The sequence below is a fragment of the Acinonyx jubatus genome, chromosome B3, assembly GCF_027475565.1.
Source record: "Acinonyx jubatus isolate Ajub_Pintada_27869175 chromosome B3, VMU_Ajub_asm_v1.0, whole genome shotgun sequence".
Classification (NCBI taxonomy): domain Eukaryota; kingdom Metazoa; phylum Chordata; class Mammalia; order Carnivora; family Felidae; genus Acinonyx; species Acinonyx jubatus.
The window spans coordinates 70,826,060-70,841,044 of record NC_069386.1 but is presented as its reverse complement, the minus strand read 5'-3'; the positions used below and the strand labels follow the sequence as shown (position 1 = coordinate 70,841,044).

General features: G+C 40.7%; 1 protein-coding gene across 5 annotated transcripts in view; it reads left to right on the top strand.

Moving 5' to 3' along the window:
- Positions 1–2,568: 2,568 nt before the first annotated feature.
- CHD8 (chromodomain helicase DNA binding protein 8) overlaps positions 2,569–14,985 on the top strand; it is a 61,409-nt gene continuing 48,992 nt past the window's right edge. For 2 of the 5 annotated variants that reach the window (XM_053224260.1, XM_015068252.3), the window contains exon 1: positions 2,589–2,689. The gene's annotated coding sequence lies outside the window, so the exon portion shown is untranslated. Of the gene's footprint in view, positions 2,690–14,985 lie in introns of all 5 variants that reach the window. The other 3 variants (XM_027065365.2, XM_027065366.2, XM_015068249.3) reach the window with 3 other exon arrangements.

The following is a 14,985-nucleotide window of genomic DNA, read 5'->3' as shown; positions in this document are numbered from 1 at the left end:
TGAGAGCATGAGCTGGGGAGAGGGACAGAAGAAGAGAGAATTTTTTTTTAATGTATGTTTATTTTTTAATGTTTATTCATTTTTGAGAGACAGTGTGAATGGGGCAGGGGCAGAGAGAGAGGGAGACACAGAATCCAAAGCAGGCTCCAGGATCTGAGGTGTCAGCACAGAGTCTGACGCGGGGCTCGAACCCACGAACCGTGAGATCAGGACCTGAGCCAAAGTCGGACGCTCAATAGACTGAGCCACCCAGGTGTCCCAGAGAGAGAGGGAGAGAGAGAGAGAGAGAGAGAGAATCTTAAGCAGGCTCAATACTCAGCACAGAGCCTGACACAGGGCTTGATCCCATGACTCTGGGATCCTGACCTGAGTTTATATCAAGAGTCACGTGCTCAACTGACTGAGCTGCCCAGGCTCCCTTGGAGCATATCTTTTTAGTTTGAAATCCCACATCCTATTCTGTTATTAAAACCACATGGTTGGGCGGGGTGGAGGGGCGGTGTGCCTGGCTGGTTCAGTGGGAAGAGCATGGGACTCTTGATCTTGGGGTTGTGAGTTCAAGTCCCATGTTGGGTAAAGAGATTACTAAAAAAAAATGAACTTAAGGGGCACCTGGGTGGCTCAGTCGGTTAAGCGTCCGACTTCAGCTCAGGTCATGATCTCACGGTTCGTGGGTTTGAGCCCCGCATCGGGCTCTGTGCTGACAGCTCAGAGCCTGAAGCCTGCCTCTGATTCTGTGTCTCCCTCTCTCTCTGCCCTTCCCCTGCTCACGCTGTCTCTATCTCTCAAAAATAAATAAATGTAAAAAAAAAAATTAAAAAAAATGAATTTAACCCACTCATAATCTTGTATACTTAGATATTTCACCAATGTAAGGAAAGCATGAGAAAACTACTTGGGCAATGTATTGATCATTGCTGATGTTCAGAGTGAAATGGTCTTGAAGAATTAAAGGAAGTAGATTCCCCAGCCCACACCACCCCCAATGCAAATAATAGTAGTTAAGAGATAATAAGGGTGTTTGGTTCCTAAAGGCCAGCACCAGAGACACCTTTCTGACTCAGACAGTAGAGGAAGGGACTCGATCTAGGGGTTCTGAGTTCAAGCCCCCACCTTGAGGATAGAGCCTACTTAAAAAGTAAAAAGGGCAGGACCATGGTTAATGTTATTGCAAGCAGTAAATCAAACTACTAGATCATTGCAGGTAGTAGAAATTAGTAGAGCAGGCACACCCGTTCCTTTCCATGCCTGTAACTAGTTTGATAGGTTTATTTTGTACCAAATAAGCAGAAGGAACCTATTGGTTTTTATTCCAGAAACATAAAAATTAAGATCATTGCTGTATGTGCATTTATAGACGCACACCAATGGCACGGCTGGTATATTGTTTTGGTAAATTCTAATACCTCAAATTGATAATGATAATGGCAGTAAGTAGCCAAGGGGAAATTTGGATTTTGCTCAATATACAGGGAAATGTTTTTGGCCAAGTCTTACCACTCCTGTGGCAAAAAGTATTGCTTTGATTCCTTACTGACCCTGAGTGCCTACTATGTTTGACTATGCAAATATATTATTCCCTGAGAAATTCCTTTTTATGATCTGGAAGGATTCACTTCACTCAATTTCAAAAAGCAAAACCTTCCTGTACCAAGTTGTAATAGAGATTTAGACTAGGAAACACGGAAGTGTAAGGCCGTCCTCACTAATGGCATTCCTCACACATAATCTCTTCTGGAAGACCTCTATCATGTGTTCTACTCATATTCATACATTGTTTGAGTCTAGTGATGAATTTGGGGCCCTTAAAAAAAATTCCTAAATCCTGTTCATTTATAAGAAACTCCCAGTCCCGGATACTGTCAAACTCAAATTGGAAAACTTGTAAGTGAAGCATTAGGATTGGAAGCACCTAGAATAGATACATAGCTTATGTTGGTCTTACGCTGATATTATGAGGAATGAGGTGTCTATAAAGGATTTTCCTAGGACTGGGAAAATCCACTCTCATTCCAAAAAATTGACTTTTGTTGCTGCTGTGATTTTGGTAAGGTCTCTTCACTCCTATGAGAGGGGGGTGGTGGTTGCCTCCAACTACACTAAGTCCTCTTCCAGCCCATGGTGACTGGGGACATTCTGGTTATATGAAGTATGTGAGGACTGGACCTAAGTAGTTCGACGGAACTCCGGAAAGGGCTTCAAATTCCTTAAGCACTCCTTCCTCTTCCCTGTCCCCAAGGCACCGGCCCGATTCAAGATGGCTTCCCTGAGACAGGTAACTAAATGTTTTAGTTTAGAGCGCCCCCACCGGCGGGGGTCAAAAAAAAAAAAAAAAAAAGATACCGAGAGGCCTGAACGCCTGTGAACTGAGCAGTCAGAGGCAGGCTGCCGCCAGATTTTATTTTCAATCAGGCATATCTGTGGTTGCCTACGTACCCATCTCAGCCTTTTAGGACCTCCCACCCTCCAGAGACTTCCTGGATGGCGCTCACACTACCTTGCTGGAAGAGGCCGGGCATCAGCCCTACCATTGGTGGGTGGGAACGGAGGTGGGAGGAGCCGAGGGAGAATGGACTACCAGCAAGCTAGATTGAGGCGAGGGCTGGCCATGCTCCGCCGGAAGGCGCCTTGTTCTCCGAAAGGGTGAGTTGAAACGCTGGCTGGAAAGGAAGCACCAGGACTTGTTCAGGTAGGCTTCCCGCTCATGCCTGCTCACCAGTGCTGGTCCAAGACTCTTTGCAAAACTAAAGCTCTTAGAATTGGTTTCCATAACTCATCCTCCTCCTCGCTCCCCCGCTCCTTGCCCGTCCCCCAGTTGTGAGGGATCAGGTGCTGGGTGATGCTCTGGACTGAACCATTCTCCTTTGTGAAAGGCCGGGGGAGAGGGCGGCTGCTGGGCCGCGGGGCCCCAGCCGGGCCAAGCCGCGAAGGGGGCTGCCCCGCCGCTGTGGGGTTTTTAGGGCTTGTCATTGCATTACAGGGCGTGGTGTCGATTTGGGGCAGCTCCTTGTTCTGCTTGCCCCTTTAGCGGAGAGAAAACTCCCCGGCCCCGTTTGGTTATTCCATACTTTGGACTCAGAAGTGGGAGGTTAGGGTTTTTTGTGTTTTTTTTTCTTTTTTGTCTGTTTTTTTGTATTTTAGTAACAAAAGTGGGTAGGAAAGCTTAGGGCGAGCGTGTGCATATTGTTATACATTATTAGGTGTAATTTCGTGGGTCTCTGGGAGGGCAGATCGGGTTTTTGGAGAGTATTTAGAGATGGTGGGAAGAGAGGAGCTCAAGCCTTGGCGTCTCCATTGACAGGTCTGCAGAGCTTACTGGTCTTCTGATGCATTATGTAAACTCTTCACTAGCAGAAGACCCCTCCCCCTGCCTCGGAGCGAATGCAATTTCTTTATTTACCTGTCTCTAGTGTCGCAGGAAATTTTCCAGCCATTGCAGCAACTGTGCAAGTGCAGCGGCTCTTGCCCTTAAGGGACAGTCGTGAAGTGATTAAGGACTTCAGAGAGGTGTATAGTGGGGGTGTCTAGATGGACCAATCTCTTTTCAATGACTGAGCATAGTGAGCTAGGGGTCGAAGACTTAGAACTCGATGTCTTGTCCTAGTGGAACGCCCCACGTTGAAGCCACAGGAGCTGCATTATTGGTAACTACTGCATCCTACTCTCACACTAGCATCCACAGATTACTTACTCTTCACGTTGTTCCGAGCCTTTGAGTTCAGTCAGGGATTGTCTAACAGGGTTATCCTTAGAATCGGCTGAGGCCCTATCTGGTGTGGGACACGGTGGATGGTAGAGGGGGAGTTTCGGATTTGAGTAAGTTCCTCTGTTGGTTAATTAGATCATGCCTCTGCTTAGGAATTTCTTTTGTAGTAGTCACCAAATAGCTTTCAGAACAAATTGTGGTGTTTTGGACTTATCCCACCTCTTAAAAGAGAGTTATGATAAAACATTTTCTACTTAAGAAGACCTGGGTTACAGGAGTGGCACACAAGTGGGTCTGCAAGGCATGATGAAGGACATTGGCCCAAAGAGAGGGTGGGCGAGTGTGACGGGACAGGCCTGGGGGAAGGGTTAAAACTGAAGTGGTGAAGGAGTAATGGATGGAATCAGGGATTTGATGGAGCAGTGTAGGGGTACTTGCACAGTTCACACACCTTCCCCATGTTTGATCTATCCTGTGCGTCTGGCCTTTTGATTTTGTCAGTTTGGAAACTGACATGGATAGAAAATGATAGAAAGGGAGAGAAATCTACCGAGCTGATTGTGAATCACCAGGAAACAGACCTTGTGTTTTCTGGGACAGTCTTCTCTACAGCACCACCAGGTGATGAGGTGGAAGAATCTTGGCATTGTGGTCACCACCACTGCAGAGTTTAGTTATAACAGGAAAAAACTTGACATTTTATTTGAAGAATCTGATAGTGATAGGTAAGATAGAGTTCTGATAGGTTAGGTAAGATGGTGAGGGGGAATCAGTCTTTCAGAGAAACTAATGTACCCCTCTCCTTTGAAAAGGGTGAGATGTTTTTAACCTAAACTACCACTTAAGATTAATTTGTGTGCCAAGAACTAACTGTATTTGCTTACTGAAAGAATGAGATTTGATATTCTCATCTGTGGAAGGACTGTAACATTTTAACATAGCATGGAGATAAATGTTTATGCTTTGAAGATACTGTTTGTCCACTGCCTTGCAAGAGTTAAATTGTCTTCTAAGCCTACATTGAGCCTGATACCTGGGGAATAAACAAGACAAATATTTTCTGGCTCCTCCGCCCTTACCCCTAGGAGTCACTCTACTTCTGGACTTGCATTTGGGAAAGTCCCTGATCTGTGGTCTTCACGTGACCTACCTTGCCCTACTGTGACTCACCTGTATTTACTGTTTTACCTTAGCAGTCGATTCATTGATATAGTATCATTTCATATTTTACTTGGTTGAACTTTTCATTATCTCTTCAGTTGATTTTTTTAGTCTTTTCCTCACAAAGTTGGTGATCTTCCTTTCATCCTTCTATTATGATTTTGTTCACTTTGCTTTTTGTTTTAATTCACTGATATTGTGCCTTTTTTACTTATGTCTTGTTGAGACCTTTATTAAAAAAAATATTTATTTTTGAGAGAGAGCGAGCGAACAGGGGGGCGTGGGGAGGTGCAGAAATAGAGGGGGACAGAAGATCCGAAGCAGGCTCTGCTCTGACAGCAGCGAGCCTGATGCAGGGCTCAAACTCATGAACCATGAGGTCGTGATCTGAGCTGAAGTCAGACATTCAACTGAGTCACCCAGGTGCCCCGTTGTTGCCTTTTAAGATATGTAAAGAGACCCTAGTTTTGTTTTTTTTTTTTTAATTTTTTTCAACGTTTATTTATTTTTGGGACAGAGAGAGACAGAGCATGAACCGGGGAGGGGCATAGAGAGAGGGACATACAGAATCGGAAGCAGGCTCCAGGCTCTGAGCAATCAGCCCAGAGCCCGACGCGGGGCTCGAACTCACGGACCGCGAGATCGTGACCTGGCTGAAGTCGGACGCTTAACCGACTGCACCACCCAGGCGCCCCAAGAGACCCTAGTTTTTAAGATGTGTTCTTTTGGTACCTTGTACTCAGTTGTATATTTATAAAACAAAGCTGTTGTATCAACCGTTTATTTTGGCCTAAAGGTTTATTTAATCCTTTATTACATTCTGAATTTTATCCTGGATAACCTTTCCTCACCTTAACCTCTTGTTTTGTTTTGTTTGTGCAAGTGTATCAAGTTGTAATGTAGCTTTTTTTGTGTGTTCTTTCACTCCATTTCATATTGCCTTTAAGATTTTCATTGTATTTATGTTGCAAAGTAAGTCTATGTCTTTGTAGTTACTGGATGTTTTAAATTTAAACTACAAAGTGTGTTAGTCTCCAGATTTCTCATTAAGCTCTTCTGTAGGTAACGTTTCTTTTGCCCTTTATGATCCATTACTTTCTATCCTTCACATAGGCTCTTGGTTGTTTAATGTCACATGTAGCATAAGTGGTCAACTTTAAAGTATCTTTTTTTTAGACTGATATTCTATGCCTTTTATTCAGTTGTTTTTTTAGACTAACTTTAAAATATCTTAATTGTTGCCTTAAGAGTGCAGCAGGAGACTTAAAAAAAAAAAGCAAGTCATTTTTACCCACCCATGTATGATATAATATAATAAAAAAAAAAATCCAGCAGCACAAACAGAAAGTAGACTCGCATAGATAATTGTTTTACATTTGTGTTCAGCAGCAATGGATATATTGGAATATATTCCAAGCAGTAGAGCAGCACAGGGAATCTAGACAATGTTCTAGCGCCTTCAAATTCTGACTATCCAAGTATATTCTCACTTGTTTGTTTGATAAGAATTTCCAGAGCATCACACTCACTCATAATCAAGTAAATGTACAAAAAGATTTCAAAGACAATTTTAAAAATTAGGGAGCCTGGGTGGCTCAGTCGGTTGAGTATTTGACTTTGGCCGAGGTCATGATCCCGTACTTCATGGGTTTGAGCCCTGTGTTGGGCTCTGTGCTGACAGCTCGGAGCTTGGAGCCTGCTTCAGATTCTGTGTCTCCCTCTCTCTCTCTGCTCCTCCCCTGCTTGCACTCTCTCTGTCTCCCCAAAATAAATCAACATTAAAAAAAAAGTTTTAAAAATTACTTATGCATAGTTTTTAGGAAAAGATTGGCTTTATCATTGAAAGAATGGAAACATCCCTGAATTATCTCCTCTGTACATTTCCATAGAAATTTACTGTGTATGGCTTCATTTCATTTGGTCTTTTCAAAGTTTATTTCATTTTAAAAAGATAATTAAATGACATACTACTGAAATTACTACAAAATAATAAGACTGCTTTTTTTTTCTCCTCTGTATGTCAGCTACTTAATCCTTTTGTCAGTAGTTCTAATCCTTTTGGTAATGTCCCAATATTCTAGTAATTTGTAATTCCATAAAAACACCTTTTTGTTTTGAGAGTCTACATTTCTTCTAAAACTTTGTATCTTTCTGAGAAAGGATATATTAACTGAATTCTTAATTTCATCATTCAGGAGCTGTAAAGTCTTTCAAGTTTCTCAAGTTGTCTCTCATGGTGGTTATAGAAACCTTTGGAATATCCTGCTTTTCATTTTTTTTTTTTTCTTCCCACGACATACTTTAGGGATACACTACATCTTGGAGATTTATTCCTTTGGGACATGGGTATTCAGAGGTACATTGTCTATTAGTGACATGGGAATTTCATTTTGGTTGTTCTAGAAGAAATCAGTGGTTTCAGTGGTTTAGCTGTCTAGTTAGAGCCCAAATCATAACAGAATTTCCTAGTAGAACGTAATTTTCACTTTCTGATACAGATATCAGATACAGATCAGTAAAACATCTACCTACGTAAACTGATAGGAAGATTTTTCTGGATTTTTATTTTTATTTATTTATTTTTAAATGTCTTTATTTTAAAAAAAAATTTTTTAATGTTTTTATTTATTTTTGAGACAGAGAGAGAGCATGAGCAGGGGAGGGGCAGAGAGAGAGGGAGACACAGAATCTGAAGCAGGCTCCAGGCTCTGAGCTGTCATCACAGAGCCCGACACAGGGCTCAAACTCACGGACTGTGAGATCATGACCTGAGCCGAAGTCAGACACTTAACCGACTGAGCCCCCCAGGCGCCCCTATTTATTTATTTTTGAAAGAGACAGAGTGTGAGCGGGGAAGGGGCAGACAGAGAGAAAAAGAGAATTCCAAGCAGGCTCCAGGCTCCTAGCTGTCAGCACAGAGCCTGACGTGGGGCTTGAACTCTCAAACTGCGAGATCATGACCTGAGCTAAAGTTGGAATCTTAACTGACTGAGCCACCCGGATGCCCTGATTTTTCTGGATTTTTAAATAGGGGCTACCAAGTTGCATGAGCATGGACCTTTCATCCGTGTTACATTCTTCATTGCTTCTACTCAGTCAAGTTCTTTTTTCCTCTTGTCTGGGGAGTGGAGCATATGAGTCAGCTCTTTATTTATACATCAGTTCTCCTATAAAATGTAGTGCCTGTTTTTCAGGTGTGCCTCCTTCTGGGGGGCACCTTCTTCATGAGGCCTTAAGTGTGTGTGTGTGTGTGTGTGTGTGTGTGTGTGTGCGCGCGCGCGTGCGCGCACACATATATATAATGGTTGTTTCCATTCACTGCTCTTCTGAAAGTCATGGGAGTCAAAAGTTGAGGCAGTTAGATGGAAGCATGTGAACTACCAAGGGGCAGCCTAGTCAATTGGAGGCTTCTATGTTCCCACCACAGGCATTGTGAAGTAAATGGAGTACTGTGAGAAAGACACTGGCATCATTCCTACAAACACAAAAAATGATTAATTGAATTACCTGAATGTTGCCCTAGACACCAGTGCTGGTTGAAGTCTGTTCCGTGGTTTTAAGGTTAAAGGGCTATACTGCTTTCTCAGAGTCTTTTCATCTTGCCCAGCAGTCCTGCTATTCTAATTGTGAAACTTTTACATCTATTTCAGTATCCTACCATTCTGCTTAGTAGACCAGCACAGCCAAGTCTCTAAGGAGTGATTTTGCTTTGAAAGAAACCTTTAATGGTACTCTTTCAAATTATTGCATAGGGAACAATAAACTCCTTTTCATTTGCCTACTATGTGCCAAACAGTGGACCTTATCTTTTAGTCTTCAGAGGAACCCTGAAATGTATGTGACGTTAGTAGCTTCATTTTACAGAAGAGGAAAAATAAGACTTAGCGAGGTTAGGTAACTTAGCCAGGAGTGGGATTCTGGTCTGTCCGACTTCAAAACCCCATTCATTAGCCAGCCTCCCCCCCACTGAAAAGTTCAGTGCTGACCCCTGTGAGAGAACTGTCTTTGACCACGACATTAGACAGGTAAGCATTCTGTAGCCTGTTAAAGCTGTACCTTAAGCAGTTGAAGAACCTTTCTTCAAAAATTAATTTTTGTCTTTGTATCTCTGTTAAAAGGGGAAAAAAAAAGAATAGTAGTTTGTTTCTTTTATTTAACCTAAGTTATTTTAAAGATAAGATATATGAAATACTAAGCTCTACAGAGGAAATTCATTTGGTCAGTCTTCCAAATAACTCCATTTTTTAGCCAATGCAAGTCAAACTAGCTCACTAAATTTTCATCAGTCCCATGTCCCATGAGGTCATTTTTGTGCCTGGAAGCCCAAGTGTGATAATAACAGTGGTTTATAATGTTTCTCCTCCCTTTGCCACATACACTTTTTTTAAACATAAATGTTGCAGTGAAAATAATATCTCATAAATAATTAAGTAAAAGTTTCTATTTTTCTGTTAGGCTGAGCAAATGTATGTACACTTGGCTCAGTTAAAAAAGCGCCTGCAAGAGTGCTATGTGTGTGGGGATGGGGGGAGCATACGGAGGCCCAGGACTTTATTACCTAAATTGTATATATTGTTACTTATACCGGATGCCCAAAAGTGGCATCATACAAGGTGGATATGTTGATCCAGTTAGATATTCTTCAGCTGGAACCCAGAATGTTATTTTCACCTTGGTGACCATGTGCCAGCAAAGAAGTACTTTTCCAGATCAGTCTAACTCGACCTATGGGCCATGATCCTTAAAGATTAGGCTCTTATTTTCTGTCTTCAGACATAGGGAAAACTCTGGAGTTTTACTGGAAAAAAAAAAAAATCTACATTGAGGCTGATTTGAAAATGAATCCATGCCCTAGTTGGGTCATATGGGTATAGTGTCATCTATTTGCTTCTTGCCGCAGTTTTAAATTGGCTGCCACTGAGGCTTTATGGTCCCAAGCCTAAAGGAGGTAACTAAAATTTCATTATTTTCAATACTGATTATCACACTATAGAATATAGTATTATGTATATTGTATGTAACCCCTTTGACTATATATAAATGCTGTGTCAACTCCACGTTCTCAAAAGTGAAGATTCTATAATGCATCTTCTGAATGAATGTTTCTGGTAGGAAACATGCCTCTGCCCATTTATTATCTGCAGTCTGAGGGAAGCCCTTGCTCTTGCTCAGAAACCTCCCCATTACCTCTCCACAGCCCCACTCCCACACACCTTTGGCTAGAAGTTGAAAATGCACTCCCGGGGCGCTCCCTGGCTCAGTTGGTGGAGCATACGACTCTTGATATCTTGATGTCTGGGTTGTAAGTTCAGGCCCCACATTGTGTGTAGAGATTACTTAAAAATAAAATCTTAAAAAAAAAAAAAAAAGGAAAGAAAATGCAGTCCCTCAAGAAAAGTGCATTAAATGCCTATTACCACCTGAGAAGCAAAGGGAATAGGGTGATAAGTCATACACAGTTTTTGCCTTTGTGGAACTTACATTCTAATGGCGGAGGCAGTAACATCAAACAACTGATTCTATAATCAGTTATTTAATCTCACTACAAAAATAAAGTTATGGATATTACAGGAGAATTTATCATGGGGGCATCTAACCTAAAGCATACTACAGTAAGGTGATTAAGAATGTGATTTCTGAAGCCACACTGCCTAAATTTGAATGTGGTACTATTTTTCACTAGCTGTGGGATGTTGGCAAATCTCTTGGTGCCTGTTTCCTTGTCTGTTAAAAAAAAGAGAGAGATTCCAGACTTAATAAAATTGAATATGTTAATGAATTTTAATTGTTTAGAAGAATGCTTGGCACATAATATACACTAAATAAATTTGGCTGTTTTTGTTTGTGACATCAGGAAAAGCTTTTCTTTGAAATGATGATGTCGAAATGAGCTTTGAAGGGTAAGTTAGAGTTAAATAGGCAGAATGGAGGAAAAGCAGTTAGAAGGCACTTGCAATAATAGTTCAGGGAAGTAGGGATGGTAAGTTGATCTAGAATGGCAGTGGAGACAAGTGGATGCATTTGAGGGATATTTAGGAGGTAAAGGTAGGATTTTAAAATAATGTATATGATGGTAAGGAAGAGATTTTCTGGTCTCTGCAGCCGTGACTGTTGGAAGATGATTACCCTCTTTGTGTGTGTGCATGTGTGGTGGTGGGGATGAAGGAGACTAGGCAGACTACCAAGGAATCAGCCTCCTTGAGGTAATAAGCCTTTATAGGGAGAATTGAACAAGTGAGTAAGCCAAGGAGATTGGAGACACTACCAAGAAAAGCCATTGAGTAAGCAAGTAGATGTATGGGGTCCAGAGTCCAGGGTTGACCTCTTGCCCAGAGATATAAATGAGAAATATAAGCATATAGATCATTTGTTGAAGGAAATAATAATAGTTGAGGCCATGTATGTAAATTAGACATTCTTGAAAAGAAAGTACAGAAAGAATTAAAGAGGGCTTAGGACCAAACCTTGGTGAGCTTCAACAATGAAAGGCTGGTAGAGAAGAGTAGCAAAGCAGAAGTGGCCAGAGAGGTAGAAAGAAAACCAGAAAAGTCATCCTGATGTCCTGGAAGCTGTCTGAAAAAAGTGTGTGAGAGTGGGAATGGTTTTTCTAAAATTTATGTGATCCTTCTTGGATCCCTGAGATTCTTAATTTAGGTCTCTCACCACTTAAGGTTGGATACTAGTGACTTAGAACATCTATCTAGAGCAGGTTTAGGCTGACTAAAGCCAGTTAGTTGAACATAATCTTCAGACTCTAGAATCTAAACTGTAGTTGTTCCTTTTTGCCTTAAATTAGATATAATATAGAGGAAGAGAGCCTAGAGTGTACATTCAAGTAATATAGATATTACCTGGCTGAAATTAACAAATTATTTTGGAGGCCATTAATCTGGGAGGTGATCCCCTCTAAGACTGACTAGCATCTCCTAGGTAGGTAAATTTTTTTCCCGACGATATATCCAGCAACATTAGTTGAGTACCTCCTAGGACATAGTGTTTATGTGCCAAATACTGTGTTAGGTGTTTCATTAATCCTCATTAATGGCACTGTAACTTGATTCCCTTTTGTACAGAAGAATGAACTAGATTCAGAAAGGTTAATGTACTTGGTGGGACAGAAATTTGAATCCATGTCCCTCTGACTTCAATGTTCATTATACCTCCATGTACAAATATAACTAAAATAATAAAGTAGAAGATACTTATCCTAAAAGAATACTTAACAAAAAAGCCGTGAAAGCTCAAAAGGGTCTGATTACTTGGGTTTGACAGTGAAAAGTAGGAATTAAGAAGGCTTTCAATTATTATATCCAGTGGACATTTAAAAATTATTATATTGTCAGACATTTTTGCTTTATTTGATATAATTGGTCACTCTTTCCCCCTGCAGTTCTCTACTCTGTTTGCTTCTGTGACTTGCACTGTTTGCTTCTCTAGCTTTTCCTTCTCTACCTACTTAGGTGTAGCTTATTTGACTCTTTAAAAAAATTTTTTTTGAATTTTTGTTTAAATTCTAGTTAAAATAGTATAATATTAGTTTCACGTGTATAATATAGTGATTCAACACTTCCATACAACACCTGGTACTTATCACACTAAATATACTCCTTAATCCCCATTACCTATTTTACCCATCCCTCCACCCACTGGTTGAGTAGGCTCTGTGCCCAACATGGGGCTTGAACTCACAACCTTAAGATCAAGAGTTGTATGCTGCCTGCTTATTCCAATTCTTTTTTTTTTTTTAATTTTTTTTTTTAACGTTTATTTATTTTTGAGACAGAGAGAGATAGAGCATGAACGGGGGAGGGTCAGAGAGAGAGGGAGACACAGAATCTGAAACAGGCTCCAGGCTCTGAGCAGTCAGCACAGAGCCCGACGCAGGGCTCGAACTCACATACCGCGAGATCGTGACCTGAGCCGAAGGCGGACGCTTAACCGACTGAGCCACCCAGGCGCCCCGGCTTATTCCAATTCTTAAATCCTGATGTTCTCCTGGGTTCCTCCTAACTTTTCTCACTCTGAATCAAAAATCTCAACACTTGGGTTTCCAACTACATGTTTTGGTTAGCCTGCAGTGTTTAAAGTGTGTTTTTTTAAAAAATTAGTTGTCTACATTTAAAACCTAGATTTACATAAAACTCTATTTCTGGCATTTGAAAAATCTGAAGTTCTCTCTCAACCTTGGGTGTGCATTTCCATATGCCAACAATTAACTAGAGCTGACTAGCAGCTACACTCTCTTGGATTCTTCAGTCCTTCACAGACTCCAACATTCTCTGTTGTCTCTCAGTGGTATTGATGCAGTTTTTTGTATACTTGCTCTGCTTTACATACCCCCTGGGCAAATCTCCACTCAGCACTTTTAGTTAGATACTGAGTACTTTAAATCTATCACCAAGCCAACTTTCCGATTTATACATCCAATCTCCTATCAAATTTTACTAACTTGAACTGCTCTAGGCAACTCAGATTCAACATGGCTGGACTAAACATAGCTAAACTCCTCTTTCTCTAAACTTTAGGTTCTATGGATTTTTATTCCCTAAATATTACTCAGCTCTGTCCCTTCTTTCTTATCATTACCTTTTGACCCACATTGCTATGATTCAGGCACTAATCTCCTTGTTAGGGTTCTTGGTTACAAACAACAGAAATCATCTTTTGGCTAATTTAAGCAGAAAGGGGATTTATTGGAATGATACTGTGCAGCTCACAAAATCAATGGGAATGCTAGACAGTCTGGTTTAGAAAATGATCTGAAAACTAAGGGAGGTTAGAGACATAGAGAACATGTGCAGGGTTAACACCACTGAATAGTCTGTTCAGGATGCTATAGTAGAACTCAAGTGTCTTCCATTGCTGAGTATTGTTGAGTTGGTTCTGGGTCTTTGCATTACCTCTGCAAAGTCAAAATTCCCTATAGGACTGTCCACTTAAAGTAGTTTGGGTCACATGTGTACTTTGTCTTTGCCAGGAAAAGGAGGTGACCCCCCCACCATCCAATTTCCCATCTTCTCCAACAGGCCACCCCCCTATAGTGGGAGGTAAGATCCAGCCTCTCATTGAGAGTCCTGCCTTGAGCTAGTCTGCCAATATAGAAAAGGGGCTTTTGGTTGCTGAGCAGGAAAAAAAAAAAAAAATCAAATTTATACTATACAGCTTTTTTTTCATATATATATATATATATATATATATATATATATATATATGGAGAGGGTAGAAGAAAAAGGTTATCAAGGAAGTAATTTCTTAAAAGATGAGGAGGAGTTAACTAAGGAAGTAAAGTGGGTCACAAAAAAGGAGTATTCAGGCAGTAGGGATAAGAGGAAAGTCAAAACAAAGCACAGAAATGCCAAACAGCATGAGACATTAGAGGAAACTAAGGAACTTTGTAGTTCAGTATTGCCAAAGTGTAAATCACAACAAAATTAGAGGAGATTGAAAAAATAGGTTAAGGCCAGACCCTTTAAGGAAGGCCTTGAATGCCATGTTAAAGCATTTTCTGATGGGCGGATGAGGAGCCACTGAAACAGAATGACATGAGCAGAACTGCGTTTCAGTTAGCTAACTGGCTACTGAATAGAGAATACATCTGGGAAATGAGGGGTTAGGGACACAGAAACACTTTAGGAGGCTGCTGTGGTAGTCCAGAAAAAAGCTGTATAGTGGAAATTTGATTTTTTTTCTGCTCAGCAACCAAAAGCCCCTTTCCTATATTGGCAGAATAGCCCAAGGTAGGAGCCTTAATGGGAGTCTGTGTGTATATATTTGTGTGTGTGTGTGTGTGTGCACACACACACACATATACACAAATATACTCCTACCTGTTGTGAGTTCTCTGAGGGTAGAAATTATGTCTTATTCACCTTTGATTCTCTAATATTTCCACATTAGTGTATTATACACTCAATAAATGTAGACATAATGAAGAGGTATTTATTTGATGTCCATCTTAAGGGATAAATAAGATTTTGATAAGGCAAATAAATGAAAGAAGGATGGAATATAATTTGAAGGCAGTAGCATTAGCTAGGATATGAGAAAAATATATGACAACAATAAACTGGGGTTTTTATTTTGTTTTTTGGCTAGTATATGTGTAGAATAATGGGAAA